The sequence below is a fragment of the Oryctolagus cuniculus genome, chromosome 14 (genome assembly GCF_964237555.1).
Source record: "Oryctolagus cuniculus chromosome 14, mOryCun1.1, whole genome shotgun sequence".
NCBI classification, from domain to species: domain Eukaryota; kingdom Metazoa; phylum Chordata; class Mammalia; order Lagomorpha; family Leporidae; genus Oryctolagus; species Oryctolagus cuniculus.
In genome coordinates, this window is record NC_091445.1 from 91232137 (window position 1) to 91248235 (window position 16099).

The 16099-nt window shown below is 52.7% G+C and overlaps 1 protein-coding gene across 5 annotated transcripts in view; it reads left to right on the top strand.

The window, feature by feature from the left end:
• The window catches only part of SEMA5A (semaphorin 5A), a 472925-nt gene that overhangs the window by 87535 nt on the left and 369291 nt on the right, over nucleotides 1-16099 (top strand). The window lies entirely within an intron of this gene.

The following is a 16099-nucleotide window of genomic DNA, read 5'->3' on the forward strand; positions in this document are numbered from 1 at the left end:
TTCTGTTGACAAAGCTGGGACAGCTGTGTGGCTCCTGCGTTGCGTCTCACTCTGGGAAGCGAGCCCTTCCTTGACAGCCGTGTGTCTGTCAGAACAAATTGGAGTGGAGGAGGAGGAGGAGGAGGGAGAAGAGGAGGTGGGGGGGAGGCTCCCTCTGGCGAGTTCATTCAGAATGAAGATGTCTCGTGAGCAGTGACAGTTTCCAGAGTGAGTGAACATCCTTGCGGGGAGCAAAGCTCCTGTCATTGCAACTTCTCTGCCTGTCTCTTCTCCAAAGGTCTATCAGCGCTGTAGGGGACTTGGCAGGCCAACGCTGAGCCGTATGGGGGGCAGATGGAAGGACGCTAGCGGAGAAGGTGAGGGAAGCCTGGTGTTTGGATGGGGTTCGTCCTGGTCCACCAGAGACACAGCATTGACACCCGGCCCGTGTTCATGCTTCCTTCGGGAGTAGTCGTTTTTCTGTCTTCTCCTCTCCGGGAGAGTCATCACTGTTACTTCTGGTCGCAGGTGCCTGGGGAAACGTGCTTTGTCTGCACAGGAGAGTTTCTGCCGTGCTCCCCGGCCAAGTGAGGAAGTTGTCCTGGTTCACGGCAGAGCGAGCTCAGGAAACCTGGGCCATTTCTGGCCCTCCCCTTTCTCATTTCTGGATGGTTGGTCCATTTGCGTGTTAGAAGATTTATTTTATTTATTTGAAAGGCAGAATGACAGAGAGGTGAAGAGATCTTCGGTCTGCTGGTCACTCCTCAGATGGCCACAGCGGCCAGGGCTGGGCCAGGAGTCTTGAACTCCATCTGGGTCTCCCACGTGGGTGGCAGGGATGCAAGCACTCGGGCCACCGTCCAGTCTTCTTAGGCAGCTTGGGAAGAAGCCGGACTGGAAGCAGAGCAGCTGGGAGTTGAACAGATTGCTTGGATGTGGGGTGCAGGTGTCACAGACAGTGGCTTAACCCAGCGCACTGTGGCAGCAGCCCCAGGTTTGCGTTCTGCGGGCTTCTGGTAGAAGACCCCCGTGTGCTGGAGAGCAGGAACACGCCAGCGGCCTGATCAGAAGCAGTGCTGCTGGTTTGCGTCTGTCGACAGGCACTGTATATCGCATCAAGTGGTGGCTGTGTGGCCGGCCTTGGGGTCTTTGCAACAAGCCGTGTGCTGGGCAAGGAAGAGACGGATGAGAAGTGAGCGGTGCCAGGCGTGTCCTAGTTGGGTGCAGCGGTATATGCAGCTTGCAAAGACACTCTCGGAGCAAGGACAGGTCCTGGACCGCTGCAGTCTCACTTGATCGCTGCATCGCTGTCCCGTGCTGCTCACCAGAGCCACACAGCCTCTGTGTCGCACTCGGGGTTCGGTTCTGAGGTCGGGCTCTGCACCTTCCCCGTTCTGTAGACCCACAAAGCGGCGGATGAGATTTGCCCGTGTGAACTGACCATGCGGAACACATCAGCCAGTCCAGATTAAAATATCCATTTAGAATCCGGGTCTGATTTCCTGTAGCTGGATTAACGAAAGAGCTTTTCAGGTTTTTTGACGTGGTGAATCTTGTCATGACTTCATTGCTGTTCCCACCAGAGCACCTACGTGTTTTCTAGAATGGCATGTGGAACAAAGCTGGACAGTGCGAAGGGAGTTCTTCCCCCGTTTCTTTTCTCTGCGGCTGCCCGGGGAGACGAGTGGGAGGCATAATTTGGGAGTGGATGGGTGGGGCAGCAGCTGGACCAGGACCAAGGGTTTTCAGGGCACAGATGTGGGAAGGCCCCAGGTGCCCTTGGAGGAGGAGAGTGGGATCCCAGGAGGCAGAAGTGAAGGTTTTGTCTTAATCAGTGCCCGCAGAACTGCTGTGTGTAGGAACTCTACTCCCGTGGATCTGAGTATCACCGATTCAGAGATGGTGCTGAGTGGTACCCAGCAGCTGGCCTGCTCGCGATGAAACGTGATTTCCTGAGGGGTGACCAGTGGGGCACGAGATCCGCCATGCTGATGTTTGCGTGCCAAGGGAAGATGGTTTCCTTGCCGGTCTCCACGGCCCTGCACTGGCCTTGTTCTCTGCCTTTCACACTGTGCCCGCGCTCTCCCTGGGGACGTCTCTGGTTGGAGCGCTTCTCCAGACCAGAGGAGGCTGGTTCCCCCGACGGAGCCTGCAGTGGGATCCGCACGGATGTTACTCTCAGGGATTAGAACAGAGGAGGGAGGCGTGTCTGGGGGCTTCTGTGAGAGGTTGGGACTCGGGATAGATGGGCTGCTGGCCGGTTAAGAAAAGGGGCCTGGGCCCACGCGGATGCAGGGAAAGCTGCTCCTGAGACTTGGAAACCTGCCGAGGGCCGGGGGTCGGGGAGGGGATTTCCCCTTCAGCAGAGGTGGGATGGACGCAAGGCCAGGGTCTCTGGGCCAGCCAGCTGCTGTTCTCTCTACTCAGTGACAGGACAGTGGCTGTCACAGAGCTTTACCCGGATACTCACTGTGCCAGGGGAGCTCCAGACCTGGGTGACGACCGGGTAACTTCCGGGGTCCACCTGGGTTTTCTCGGTATTTCTCGCTGACTTTGGTCGATGCCTGGATGGGAGGAGAGGACGCCCAGCGGGATCTGAGCCGCTAGTGGCTGGTTTTGTGGGCGCGCCCTGGTCTGCGCACTCTGAGCCACCCTGAGATAGAATTGAGCGGTTCTCATCCACTGGGGTTCTTGGCGTGCTCGCTCCTTTAGGCCCGGCCTGCGGGGTTCAAGCTTGAGCTGGACGTGTCTCCTGCCTTCCAGGGGAGGCAGAGCAGGAAGCTGCAGAGGGTGAGGTGGGCTGACAGAGCAGCCCCAGTGGAGAGGCGTGCACATCGCAGCAGGGTGCTGGGGTGTGCGGGTTTGGGGATGAGTGGTTTCCATGAAGAGGTCAAGCCCGTAAGACAAGACGTGAAGAGCTGCCGAGTTCTGGATTTAGATTCATAAATAGGATCCCCTCCCACAGCGAGGGGCGTGACTGTCCCAAGGGTTTATCAGATCAAAAGGGAAAGCAAACCCAGCGCTGCTGGCCAGACTACCCAGGGAGCAGGGGAGTCGCCTTCCAGAGAGTTTGCGAAGAGCGGACTCAAGCCGAGCCCTGTTGTTGGGGTGCTGCCCGGCTCTTCCACAGGGGGTACCTTGGGCCAGGCCGCGTCCTGAGCACTATTTCAGTGGGAAATAATGGAACATAATTTTGTAAAACACGGCTGCGTTTCACGGTGGTCCCGGTGTCTTCCTATTGAGTTCAATGGTGTGGGCTTCTGCGTGTGAAAGTTAGGGATTGATGCTGGCCCCTCTCGTAGGAAGTTAGGGATTGATGCTGGCCCCTCTCGTAGGAAGTTAGGGGTTGATGCTGGCCCCTCTCGTAGGAAGTTATGGGTTGATGCTGGCCCCTCTCGTAGGAAGTTAGGGGTTGATGCTGGCCCCTCTCGTGGCCGGTCAGCCCAGCAATTTCCCGAGACTTTTCATGGTTCCTCTCGCAAGTTTGCTGTATCACGTCCACAGTGTATCTCAGCAAGGCTGGGGAGAGGGGAAAGGTAGGGGGTTCACTGTTGAATAAAGTTTCTGCTCTGACTTTGTTTCTAATTGACAAATGATGGATGGTTGTACTTTTTTTCCAGGGAACATTATGATCATTTGAAATACATATATGCTGTATATTGATCAAATCGGGACAGTTAGCCTATCCACCCACTCAAACATTTATTGTTTCTTTGTGTTGGGACCTTTGGAAATCCTTTCATCTAGCTATTTCGAATTAACTAATCCCCTCCCCCCCTCCCCACCGCATGTCTTCCCAGACTCTAATAACTACTGTGCCACTCACTCCAAGACCAGCTTTCTTATTTTTAATTTTTTTAAAAAGATTTATTTATGTATTTGAAGGTCAGAGTTACACAGAGAGATGAGGAGAGGCAGAGAGAAAGAGAGAGAGAGAGAGAGAGTGAGAGTCAGTCTTCCATCTGCTGGTTTACTCCCCAGATGGCCGCCGATCTGAAGCCAGGAGTCTAGAGCTTCTTCCGGGTCTCCCACGTGGGTGCAGGGGCCCAAGGACTTGGGGCATCTAATACTGCTTTCCCAGGCCATAGCAGAGAGCTGGATAGGAAGTGGAGCAGCCGGGACTTGAATCAGGCCCATATGGGATGCCGGCACTGCAGGCGGTGGCTTTACCCCCTACGCCACAGCGCTTGCCCTGACCAACTTTTTAGACTGGACACGAGTGACAACGTCTGTTGGTTGTGTTTCTCTGCGCATTTCTCTTCCTGTCCCAGTTCTATGCGTGTTGCCCCTCGTCACAGGATTTCTTTCTTCTGGGCAGCTCAGTGGTATTGCTTTGTGCACCTGCGGGACGTTCTCTTTGTCCATTCGTCTGAGGTTGGGCACTGAGGCTGACTCCACCATCCAGCGACTGTGAACAGGGGTGTGGTGAGTGTGGCTGGGAGGCAGGTGTCTCTTGGACCTGTTGGTGTCCTTTCCCTTGGACCTCGGCCCATTGCTGGGTCACGTGGTGGTTGTGCATGTAGTTGTATGAGGGACTTCCGTCCCAGTTCCGCTGTGGCTGTTCCAGGGCTCAGTTTTTGCGGTCGTGTCATGAAGGAAATGAAGGTGGTGTCTGAAGAGCATCCATTTCCCCAACAGGCTTGGATCAGGACTCGCCTGGCCTCCCGCTCAGAGCGTCCAGTTTGCTTGGCGGGGCGGGTGGAGCCTCACCGAGTAACCCGGGGGGGCTGGTGCGGGCCGCTTTTCCATAGGATCCGGGCTGCGCTGCCCCCTCGCATGGAGGAGGTTGCAGTACGCTTTGTGCCGGAATGGATTACGTGACTCATTGCCAAGTGTGAAAAACACAGCCTTGTTATCCCCCTGCCTGTGTAAACACTCTAAACACAGCAACATTTACAGGAAGGTGGGATGCCATCTGCTTCACCGCGCAGTAGCCGGCTTCTTATTTTTATCTCTAATTTATGTCAAGTGCATGACAAATAGAAAGGAGTTACATTTTTGGTTCTGCAACACACCCAGGGATTCCTAGTGCTAAGTCCTCTAGAACAGGTGAAACAGACATGTACGTGGCATGACCCCACCCCCAGAGCAAATCCCCTGCCTGCAGAGAGGGGAGAAGGAGGTGTTTCCTTGCTTGAGGCCTTGGTGTGCCTGCTGCTGGTGAGAGATCCGGAGGTCGCTAGGGCTGCTCTCCAAAGGATTTGCAAGTCTTTTGTGTCTGCCCTCTCTGGAGAGAACATACTGACTGCAGAGCCTGTGCTAGGTTTAAGCCAGAGGATAACATCATACTTTGTCTTGCGAAGTGCAACGTGGTTGGCCGGGCTCGGAGCATGTGTGTCCTCTAGCACGACGCCCACGGGTGGCTCAGGTGGCCCAGACACGACACTGCCCAGGGTGTACTTTGGGTTGGCTCCTGTGGGTTTGCCCTACCTGTGTTGCCTACTGGGTGAAAGGAGACTCATGTGGGTCTACTGAGTTCATGGCCGGGAACTGGCCCAGACTGCTGCCTCTTCATGCTGTTCCACCTGGGTTCCTTGTGAGCCCCCCTCCTCTTCACGCTCGCCCCCTCTTTTGTGCTTGGCTCAGCCTTGCTCACTGAGGGTTTGGTGCCCCTGCTGGGTTTGTTGGATAGCAGGTGTGTGTTTCCCTCTTCCTGGGCAATGCCCAGTGGGCTAACCTCAGAACTCACCCAACCCCTTTCTTCTTTTAACAGACCTTTAACAGGTAACAGTGATCACTAAATAATTTTTTTTATGAGTTAAACATTGATCTTAGGATAATATCTTGAGGATGAGACAGAGACATTTTCTAACCTGTTCACTTCCCAACTGGCCCCTGTGACCGTGGCTGAGCCAGGCTGAAGCCAAGAGCTTGACACTCCATGTGGGTCTCCCATGCAGATGACAGGGACCCAAGTACTTGAGCCATCTCCTACTGCTTTCTCAGGTGCACGAGCAGGGAGCCGGATTGGAAGTGGAGCAGCTGGGACTCGAACCTGTACTCTCTCTGGCAGGGGATGCTGACATCGCATATATCGTGGCATACCCAGGTGTGCCACAGCATAGACCCTTGGGATTAACTCTTGATTTCTCCTGTCTGTGGGCACACGGCTGCTCTCAGCACCAGGCTTGTCGGATGCGCTATTCTGGATAAACAGACATTGAGAGGCTGCGCTGTTGAAAGGGGCTCAGGTGCACTTCCTTTCCTGGGCAGTGAGAGTTTGGGCTACAAAGCTGGACCTGTGCAGCCGTCAGAACGAAAGCTGAGAAGCCGGTTGTCCATGCAGTTGCCCACCGGGAAGACCCTTCCAAACTGCTGGCACAGAGGGCAGGCTTGCCCTTGAGACCTTGGCACATGGCAGCTGCAGGAGACCTTGGTGACCTCATGAGCCCGTTTTAGAAACCGTTCTTTCCAAGCAGTTAGTTGCTAAATTTTGGGCAACTCGTTTAGAACACTCCTTCTTGTCACCTGTGGGAATAGTGCAGTAGGAGGCACCTTTCTCCAGCTTTTTCCCAGTCACTGGGACAGTGTGGGGGCTCCAGGGTCATTAGTTAACACCACCTTAAAATAAATGCTCAGAGAAGCCTGCGTGATGAATCAAACCAGCTGGGTCGTTTTCTTCCCACGGGGTGGGGTTTGTTGGCACTTTGAGGCGTGCAGTCCCCCTCTTCTGCCTTCTGTTGTCCACGTCTCTCGGCTGTGCCCTCTGGGGCACTGTGCTCTTACAGGTCGGGGGAGGGCCTGCAGCTGGGTCCGCGTGGGCTGGCTCCAGGTAGATGTGCATCTCTGCATACGCACTTGCTTGCTGGCTGCCACCTTAGATGGGCCTGCCCTGGTCCCGGCATGCAGGGTTTTCCTGTGGGGCTCTTAGGTCAGTAAGTGACCCAGGCACGAGGTCAGGTGTCCTCACATGGGGCACGCCTGCTTATGGGGCCTGGGGCACCTCTGGGACTGGCCTGGGTGCGCCTGCTTTAGTCCTAAGACAGCGTGAGATTTGGGGAAGGGAAACCTCAACGTCTACTACTTGGCTTTTTTTTTTTTTTTAAAGATTTATTTGTTTATTTGAGAGAGAGAAATCTTCCATTAACTGGTTCACTCCCCAAATGACCTCAATAACCAGGGCTGGGCAGGATGAAGCCAGGAGCCTGGAAGTCCATCCAGGTCTCCCACGAGTGGCAGTGACCCAAGGACTTAGGCCATCTTCTGTTGCTTTCTCAGGCGCATTATGATGGAACTAGATGGGAAGGGGGGCAGCTGGCACTTGGACCGGCCTCGCAGGTCACGACTTAACCCCCTGTACCACAGCAGCAGCAGCTGCTTGTCTGTTTTAAAGACACATGGGCTACTCAGCTCACTAACTTCCCTCCCTCCCTCCCTCCCTCCCTCTTTTCTTTTCTTTTCCTTTCTTTTCTTTTCCTGTCCTTTCTTTTCCTTTCCTTTCTTTTCTTTTCCTTTCCTTTCTTTTCTTTTCTTTTCTTTTCTTTTCTTTTCTTTTCTTTTCTTTTCTTTTCTTTTCCTTTCCTTTCTTTTCTTTTCCTTTCCTTTCTTTTCTTTTCTTTTCTTTTCCTTTCCTTTCCTTTCTTTTCCTTTCCTTTCTTTTCTTTTCTTTTCTTTTCTTTTCTTTTCTTTTCTTTTCTTTTCTTTTCTTTTCTTTTCTTTTCTTTTCTTTTCTTTCTTTTCTTTCTTTTCTTTCTTTTCATTTATTTGACAGGTACAGTTACAGACAATGAGAGGGAGAGACAGAGAGAAAGGTCTTCCATCCGTTGGTTCACTCCCCCTAAATGGCCACAACAACTGAAGCTGCGCTTGATCCGAAGCCAGGTGCTTCCTCCCGGTCTTCCAGGAGGGTGCAGGGGCCCAAGGAGCCATCCTCCACTGCTCTCCCAGGCCATAGCAGAGAGCTGGACTGGAAGAGGAGCAGCCAGGACTAGAACCTGCGACCATATGGGATGCTGGCGCTGCAGGCAGAGGATTAATCTACTGCGCCACGGTGCCGGCCCCTACTAACTTTTCTTGGTTATTGTGTGGAGTTGTTTCTCGAGAAAAATATTAGCTGTCCACTATTGTGGTCACCTGTGGCTTTGGGGAAGTGGCTCCAAATGGTGCGTCCGGAGGGCAGAGACCTGTGGCAGGGTGCTGGTGCGATGCCACCTTGCTCTACCTCCTGTCCTGAGCTGGGGACCAGGACACAGTACTGAGGGACAGGTAGGCTGCTGTGGACAGGACGGCGGAGTGCTTGTACGCTTTTCAGGGTGTGTGCTATTGTGTCGTTACACCTTCTCAAGACTCCGTTTTAAACGTCTCTTCTCCCCATATATTCCGTGTGTCACCTTTCCGTGTGGCCCTCTCCAGCTTCTGGAAGCCACGCTGTACGCACTGATATCGTTCCCAGAGGAAACGCTACATCTTTCTGACGCTGCTCCTCTCTGCAGACCTTGTGTGTGCTGGCCAGAGGCAAACACACGCCTTTGAGAAAGAAAAACCCGAGCCCATTCCAGTGCAAGCTGTCCAACTCCGCTTCCAGCATGTAAACCTCGTATCACTCAGAGATGCGCAGTGGACAGAACACAGCAAATCCAGGGATCTGTCTTTAAAAATACAAGGTGTTCCCTTTGCATCCCAGCCTGTCTTGGCACAGTGCGCTCAGCAATCTTGTTTGGGGGGGGGGGGGTGGTTAAGAGGAACCTGCTGCAGGGAGCAGCGTCTGACGCCAGTGGTGTCCAACCCAGAGAGGGAAGGCTGGGCAGTTGCGGCTCAGAGCATTCCTGGAATGGCGTGGGACGGGCTGCTGCCTGTTACAGTCAGCTTCTTCTTCACCTCACGCCTTGCACACGCATTCTGCTTTTCCCTTCCAGAAAGCCTTCTGGAATGCTGGAATATTTGCTTAGGAATGTGGGGGCTGCTGGCGGTGGAGGTGACCAGGAGCCTGCCTTCCTCCCTGCCTGCAGTTCTCTGTTACCTTGCTAAGGCGGAGCTAAGGGGCAGCATCTGGAAAGCTGTTAATAAAATGCATGGGAGTTGGGATTTTCCTTAAGTGAGTAGATGATAGCTGCTCTCGTCACAAAAAAAGCAAAAAGTGACTCCCTCAGATGTCAGGTATGCTTATTATTATTATTTTTTTTATTTTTGACAGGCAGAGTTGAGAGAGAGAGAGAAAGGTCTTCCTTTTCCATTGGTTCACCCCCAAAATGGCCACTACGGCCAGCGTACTGTGCTGATCCAAAGCCAGGTGCTTCTTTCTGGTCTCCCATGCGGGTGCAGGACCCAAGCACTTGGGCCATCTTCCACTGCCCTCCCAGGCCACAGCAGAGAGCTGGACTGGATGAGGAGCAACTGGGACAGAACTGGCGCCCCAACTGGGACTAGAACCTGGGGTGCCGGCACCGCAGGCGGAGGATTAGCCAAGTGAGCCACAGCACCAGCCAAGTAGCCTTATTTGCTTTGCTATAGTAAGCGTTTTACTATCCACATGCATTCCCCTGCACCTGTTGTAACCCTGAATTGCATACAGTCAGGCTTATTTTGATAAGTAAAGTGAGTTTTATAAGGATCCAGTCTATGATATTTGAGACAAGGCCCCGCTGCTTTGCAGCGTCTGCGTATTTCTGTCGCTGCTCCCAGTCAGTCTCTCTCCTCCCTCCCTCCCTCCTCTCCCCTCCTTCCTTCTCCCCTCCCCCTCTGCTGCTTCCTCTCTTCATTGTTGTGTCCATCCTCCTCTCTGCTGCCAGTTCTTCCCTTCTCCTCTGAGTGACTGGGACGCCCTGGTCCCCAGGTCCCCAGAGGCAGTGTTGCTCTCACCCTCAGTGTCCAGCACAGATGTCCCAGAGGTGGCCCCTTGAGGCCTGGACAGTCAGCTTGGGCACAAGGACTAACAGGGGCTGGAGGGGACAGCAAGAGTGAGTGGATTTTCTTCATACCCCTACCTCCACGTGCTGGAGTCTCCAGAGAGCTCTTCCCAGCTAAGCCTGTGGACAGCGTGATGGGCTCTCACCAGTAATGTTCTGTGTTCATGTTGTATTTTCATTCCTGCGTGGAAAATTCTGATTCTCCTTATATTTTGGTCTTAAACTTGACGACATTCATTCCTCCTTTTTTGCCTCCTGATTTTGTAGACTGATGTTTCTGTACAACGGATTTTTTTTTATGATTTATTTGTTTATTTGAAAGGCAGAATTACAGAGAGAGGGAGAGGGAGAGAGGGAGAGGGAGAGAGAGGAGTCTTCCATCTGCTGGTTCACTCCCCAGTTGGCTGCCATGGCTGGAGCTGTGCCAATCTGAAGCCAAGAGCCAGGAGCATCTTCCAAGTCTCCCATGCAGATGCAGGGGCCCAAGGACATGGGTCATCTGCTGCTGCTTCCCCAGGCATGGCAGAGAGCTGGATCAGAAGTGGAGTAGCTGGAACTGCAGGCGGTGGCTTTACCTGCTATGCCACACCACCCGCCCCACAACAGATGTTTTTCAAAAGTGGGCTGTGATGCATAGCCCACTTATTCAAAGTATTTAAGACTTTGGGGCCTTCATTTGCATAAAGTTAAGCTGCTGTTTGACGATGGTATCCTGTATCCCAGTGCTGTTCGAGACCCAGCAGCTGCACTTCCAATCCAGGTCCCTGCTAATGCACCTGGGAAGGCAGTGGGCCCCTGCCGCCCACAAGGAGACCCGGAATGGGGTTCCCGGCTCCTGCCTGTGGTCTAGCCCAGCCCTGAACACTGTGGCCATTTGGAGAGCGACCCAGTGGTTGAACCATATCTTTCTCCTCTTTCTGTCTGTTTCTCTCTGTGTTACTCTGCCTTTCAAATAAATAAAATCTTTTAAAAAAGTCAACAAAAATCTATCTTGGATACTGAATGTATCTATGGGAGTGTCGGCTGTGATTTGTTTGTGAATAATCCCAAAGCAATGTGCCAGTTGTAGCTCCTGGGTTTCAATGTTGATTTTTTGGCCCCACCTGCACTTGGGGCCCTGGACTCTGCAGTGAAGCCTGGAGCAGGTCCTCCGAGACCTGTGGGTCACCACGGGAGCTTCAGCTCTGAGTTTCTGTGTGCTTCCTTCATTTCTATCTTGTCGAGGAGTTCCACCCAGTCTTTCACAGCTGTAATGAGATCCTTGAATTCGATTCTTGCTTTTCTCTTAATCAGGGAGGCCCGAGACTCTGCACAGGGCTTGTGATATTCTAGTAGGACTCACAGAACTTAGGAGAGTGGTTCTTTCTATTGATGTGACTGATTTCCGTCAAAGGCTATGGATTTGAGCCAGCAGTGGGATAGGTGGTGGGCTGGAGACGGGGAGGCTGGGCACCGTCTTCCCGTTGTGCTCTTCTATGTGGTCACACGGACGGTGATGAATTCCCCCAACAGGGATGTGTGAAAACACAGATGAGGGAAGTCACCTGAGCTTGGGTTGCCCTTGGGGGTTGAACACACAGCCGTGGAAGTGAGGAGGTCCACCAGACCTTGGGGTTTGAGCACACAGATGTGGAGGTGAGGAGGTGCACTGGACCTTGGGAGTTGAACTCACAGATAGGGAAGTATGGAAGGGCACCGGACCTTGGTGTCTGGGGTTGCCAGCTGGAGTTGAACAGAGACAGGGCCAGTGGCCCTGTGTCTGTCTGTGGTCTCCAGCCCTCTCCAGAATCAGAAGAGAGAGCATGGCCCAAGGCGCCACCCACAAACAGCATTGTCAGATAGGCTGTCTGTTGTGCCCTGGGACAGCAGAGGCACTCCCCAGGCAGGACGTTCAAGGGTTGAGAGCTTACCTCCAGGAGCTGATGAGGGCCTGGCCTGTGTCTCCCTGGCTTGTCTTTCCTCTCCCTGCAGGGCTGCTGTAGCCATGTCCCAGCTATGGCTCTCATCCTACCTTCCCCTGAGCCCCCAGGGACGGACCCTGTCTCCCTTTGGGTGGCGTGTCTGCTCTTTCTCATGGTGACATTGCCTGCAGTCCATGTGTCCCCTACTTCTCCTGTCCTGCGGCCCGAGTGTGTCATTTGAACCTTCTTCCCACTCCCCCAGATGTGGCAGGACCTCTGCGGGGGGGTGCTCTGCTCCCTCCCCTCTACCCCTTGACCGCCCACCTACTTCCAGTCTCCTGCTGACTCTTTCCCTTGCAGACGTGAGCACAAACCCCACTTTGTGTCTGTGATCCTGCTGATCTGTAGTCCTGATTTTCCACCTAGCAGAATTGCCCAGTTGTACCCGGCCCTGTTCAGTCTGCATTCCGGCAAGCTCCTGTCGCGGGTGGCCTGCAAGGTGGGATTTCCATCGTTCAAGGAGGCTGGGGGAGTACCAGACTCTGAGGCTCCAACCTGGCACGGCTGTGGCCAGAGCAGCTCCTTACGTAACACCTGTCGACACTCCCAGGTATTCCTGCCCTTTGTTTATTCTGTAACTCACTCAGACTTACTCCACCTTCTCATTAGTATCCTCCCTGTCTCCTACTCATCCCCCAAAGCCAAAATCAGATTCCCCCTCTTTCAGGGAGATGATGCTTGTTCTACGTGGAAACCGTTTCTTTCCTCCCGTGCCGTGGTATTTACTGAAGTAGGCAGCAGAAACATAGCCGTGTCCGTGGGAGCTCCTGAGAGCAGAGTTGATTCTGCTGTTGTCCTCTTCGCCTTCCGTGCATGGCCGTGGGTTGTGCATGGCGGTTAGCTGACTGACAGACGGGTACCAGGGTGTGTGTCCATTGAACCCCAACAGCCACTGGAAAGTTCTTGCAAGTAGAGAAACTGGCTCAGATTTCCTAAGCTTATATCTGGTGAGGTGTCTTTTTATCTCTCCACCAAACTTGATGACGCTTGGTGGTCTTGTCCATCTCTGTTTTATTTGCAGTATGATTATGCTGTTGTCCAGTTTCCAAGCTGAGCAGTTAAGACAGGCCTCACGCGGTAATTTCTCTCCGGTGTTTGTAGGGCAGGCTGACCTTTGGGTGCTGCAACAGTGCTACTCATTCTGAGTGGCTGGGCGGGGGTGTGGGGTGAATTTGAGCAGAAGGCCAGGTGCTGACGGGCACTTAGTCATAATTGATGTGTAGGATTTTACTGCCGCATTTCCCTGTGGAGACAACGTTAGGAGTCGCCGAGTCAGGCCTCTGGGGGAGTCTCGACTCCAGCGCTGGTTGGTTTGCAGAGCCCTCACACCCTGCTGCTCCGGGTGGCTGCTCTTCTTCAGGGTGTTTCTCAGGAATTGTGACACCGAGGACTGCGGGCTTGTTTGTACCAGGGTGGACGCTAAGCTAAAGAAAAGAATAGGTTTGTCCTGAAACAGAATTGAGTCAAGTCAAGAAATTTACCGTATGATCCAGCCACCTCTCTCCTGGGAAGTTACCCAAACCTAAAGGGATCAGCATATGAAACAGTGGTCTGTACCCGTGTGTCCACTGCAACACGATTCACTATAGCTAAGGTACGGAATCAACGCAGATGTCCATCAGCTGTTGACTGGATAAAGAAATGATGGTGTATGTACACTGTGAAATACTACTCAGCTGTCAAAAAATGAAATCCTGTCTTTTGCCACAAAATGGCAAAATAAGCCAGTCCCCAAAACCCAGATACCATATGTTTTCGCTGGTCCCTAATAGAACACCTGAAATGTACTGTACTGGAGTGAAATGGACTTTCCGAGATCTGTGACTGTTTACAGCCCTCGTCTCTGCTGTTGAGGAACAGTGTATTTTTCTTCAGACTATTTGTTGAACACTTTTCCTTAGTATAGGGTTAACTTTATGATCATTAAGTAAACTGAAAATAGATCTTTCTAAACATTTTGAGTGGGAGGGGGGCAGTGCTGTAGCATAGCAGGTAAAGCCACAGCCTACAATGCCCGCATCCCATATGGGCACCGGTTCAGGACCTGGCTGCTCCATTTCCAATCCAACTCTGCTATGGCCTGGAAAAGCAGTGAAAGATAGTCAAAGTACTTGGAACCCTGTACCTATGTGGGAAATCCGGAAGAAGCTCCTGGCTCCTGGCTTCAGATCAGCGCAGCTCCAGCCGTTGTGGCCATCTGGGGAGTGAACCAGTGGATGAAAGATCTCTGTCTCTGTCTCTACCTCTTCCTGTAACTCTTTCAAATAAATAAAAGAAATCTTTAAAAAAAAAAAAAAGGTTGGAGCTTGGGTGGGACAGAAAGTAGGGTGGGAAGTATCGCTGTGTTCCTAAATCTGTGTAGGAAATTCATGACCCTTGTATAACTTAAATAAAAAAAGTTTCTAAGAAGTTAGAAAAATAAATTTACATGTTGATAAAACACAAGCCCTTCTTACTAGGCGGGCTGTGATGTGTCTGCTTTAAAACACCCGGACTTCTCGGCTGGGGTAAGCCTTGGGGCTTTAAAACACCCGGACTTCTCTGCTGGGGTGAGCCTTGGGGCTTTCTTCTGGGTTTTCTAGAAGGCAGGTCAGTAACTGGTGACTTCTACACGAGCTATCTGGGACTTCCTCGGGAGAGGACCCAGGAGCGCAGCTTCCAGACCTGCAGGGCCGCTGTCTCTTCCTTTGGCTTGGCTCGCAATCCTGTCCTGCTGCATTGAGGCTGTGCCGTTGGCGCCCCGTCTGTTCTCCTTGGCACCTGTGCGAGTCCTCTGGAGCCGCCTGTGCTGGGCGAGGGCTGAAGCTCGGCCATCGCGGGTCCTGATGCTGCTCCCCAGGCTGTCCAGGCCAGGCTGCTGCTGATGTCTGTTTTTCCCCGTTGATGTAAACTCAGGCATAGGAGTAACTGCTGAAGCCTGCTGCTGGGCTGACTTGCTTGGTAGACTTGAGATTCTGAAGAGGTTCTGTGCCCCAGACCGAGTCACCTGAGCTCCGTCGCCGGAGTTGCTGTGTGGGCACTGCGTCTTGACGTCTGGGGAAGGTGGGGCCGGTGCCACTGTGCAGGCTGGGGCTGCCCCTGCCTGGCTTCAGCGTGGATCTTCTCCTGATAGCGTATTCTCACCATGTGCTCCTATGGGCCTTCTGTTTAAGAAAATGTCTCGCATCCTACAGTCAGGGCTCTGTGTCCAGGTAAGGGGCCACCTGCATAAAACTGTGACCTCCCTAGGGACGGTCAGGGACCCATCAGCCTTGTTTGTAGTTTAATTCCGACACCTAGGGTTTCGTCAAAATTGGCACGAATCTGCGGAGCTGTCCAACTTCCTTACTTCAATTCTGATTTTGAGCTAAACAGATACAAGGGCCATTTTAGTAACCACTGTGGTACAGAGGTTTTAGGACTTGAAGCTCGTGATAGAAACATGCTTTAGTAGAGAAATCCTAACTCACTGACATCTTTTGTTGCCACGCCCAGTGGAGATATTACTGGTGTTGGGAAAAGGAAGTTGGCTGCTCTTAGGAATTCCTCCCGGAGTGAGCCTGCTGCTGACCTGGGGGGGCTCCCTGGCTCCTCTTTCTGTCTCAAGGACTTGCATCTGCACCTGGTCTTTTTCCAAGGATGATGTCACTCCCCTCTAAGATCCCACTGGGACCTTGGACTTGGCCACGCTGCACTGTGCATGTCCCTGGGCCACTCCAGTGGTGTTGCCTGGGTCACCCCCTGGCTTCCGTAAACTGAGCAAGGACAGTTTCTGGGGGCGGGGGACCTCAGGCAGCGCCACCTTGTCATTGCTCTCTGACCTCTGAACCTAGGACTTCTGAAATGGCATTTCAGTAGACACAAAGTTTTATACATTTCCAGCTGCTGTTTATTTTCTGTAAGCAGATGGCCTTTCGATCATCGCTGGCGTAGACCATGAGGGACTCGTTACCAAGAGATAGAGCCAGAATGTTCTGGAAGGTTCTTCTCTTGCTTTTCCTTTCACCACCCCCAGCTGCTCCCAGGGAAGCTTGGTAGGGGTGGAGCTGGCTTCAGTGTACTTCCCAGCACAGGCTCCGAGGGGAACAGAAAACCCATGAGCCTGGAGGTGGAGGGATCAGCCTTTGACAGTGGCTCTGCTCCTTCATGGGTGATGGGTGGAAGTTAGTCATTTCTTCCACATTCTGGAATCCGAGTCTCTGTGTAGGCTGGTGTTTTGGGGGCATTTAGTTTTCAGGATTTTTATTATTATATGAGGAAATTGAACAGGTTTGGTTTTGGCAAATTTCATTGTTTTTATGATTCACAATTCTGTTTCCTATAGAAGTTTCATAA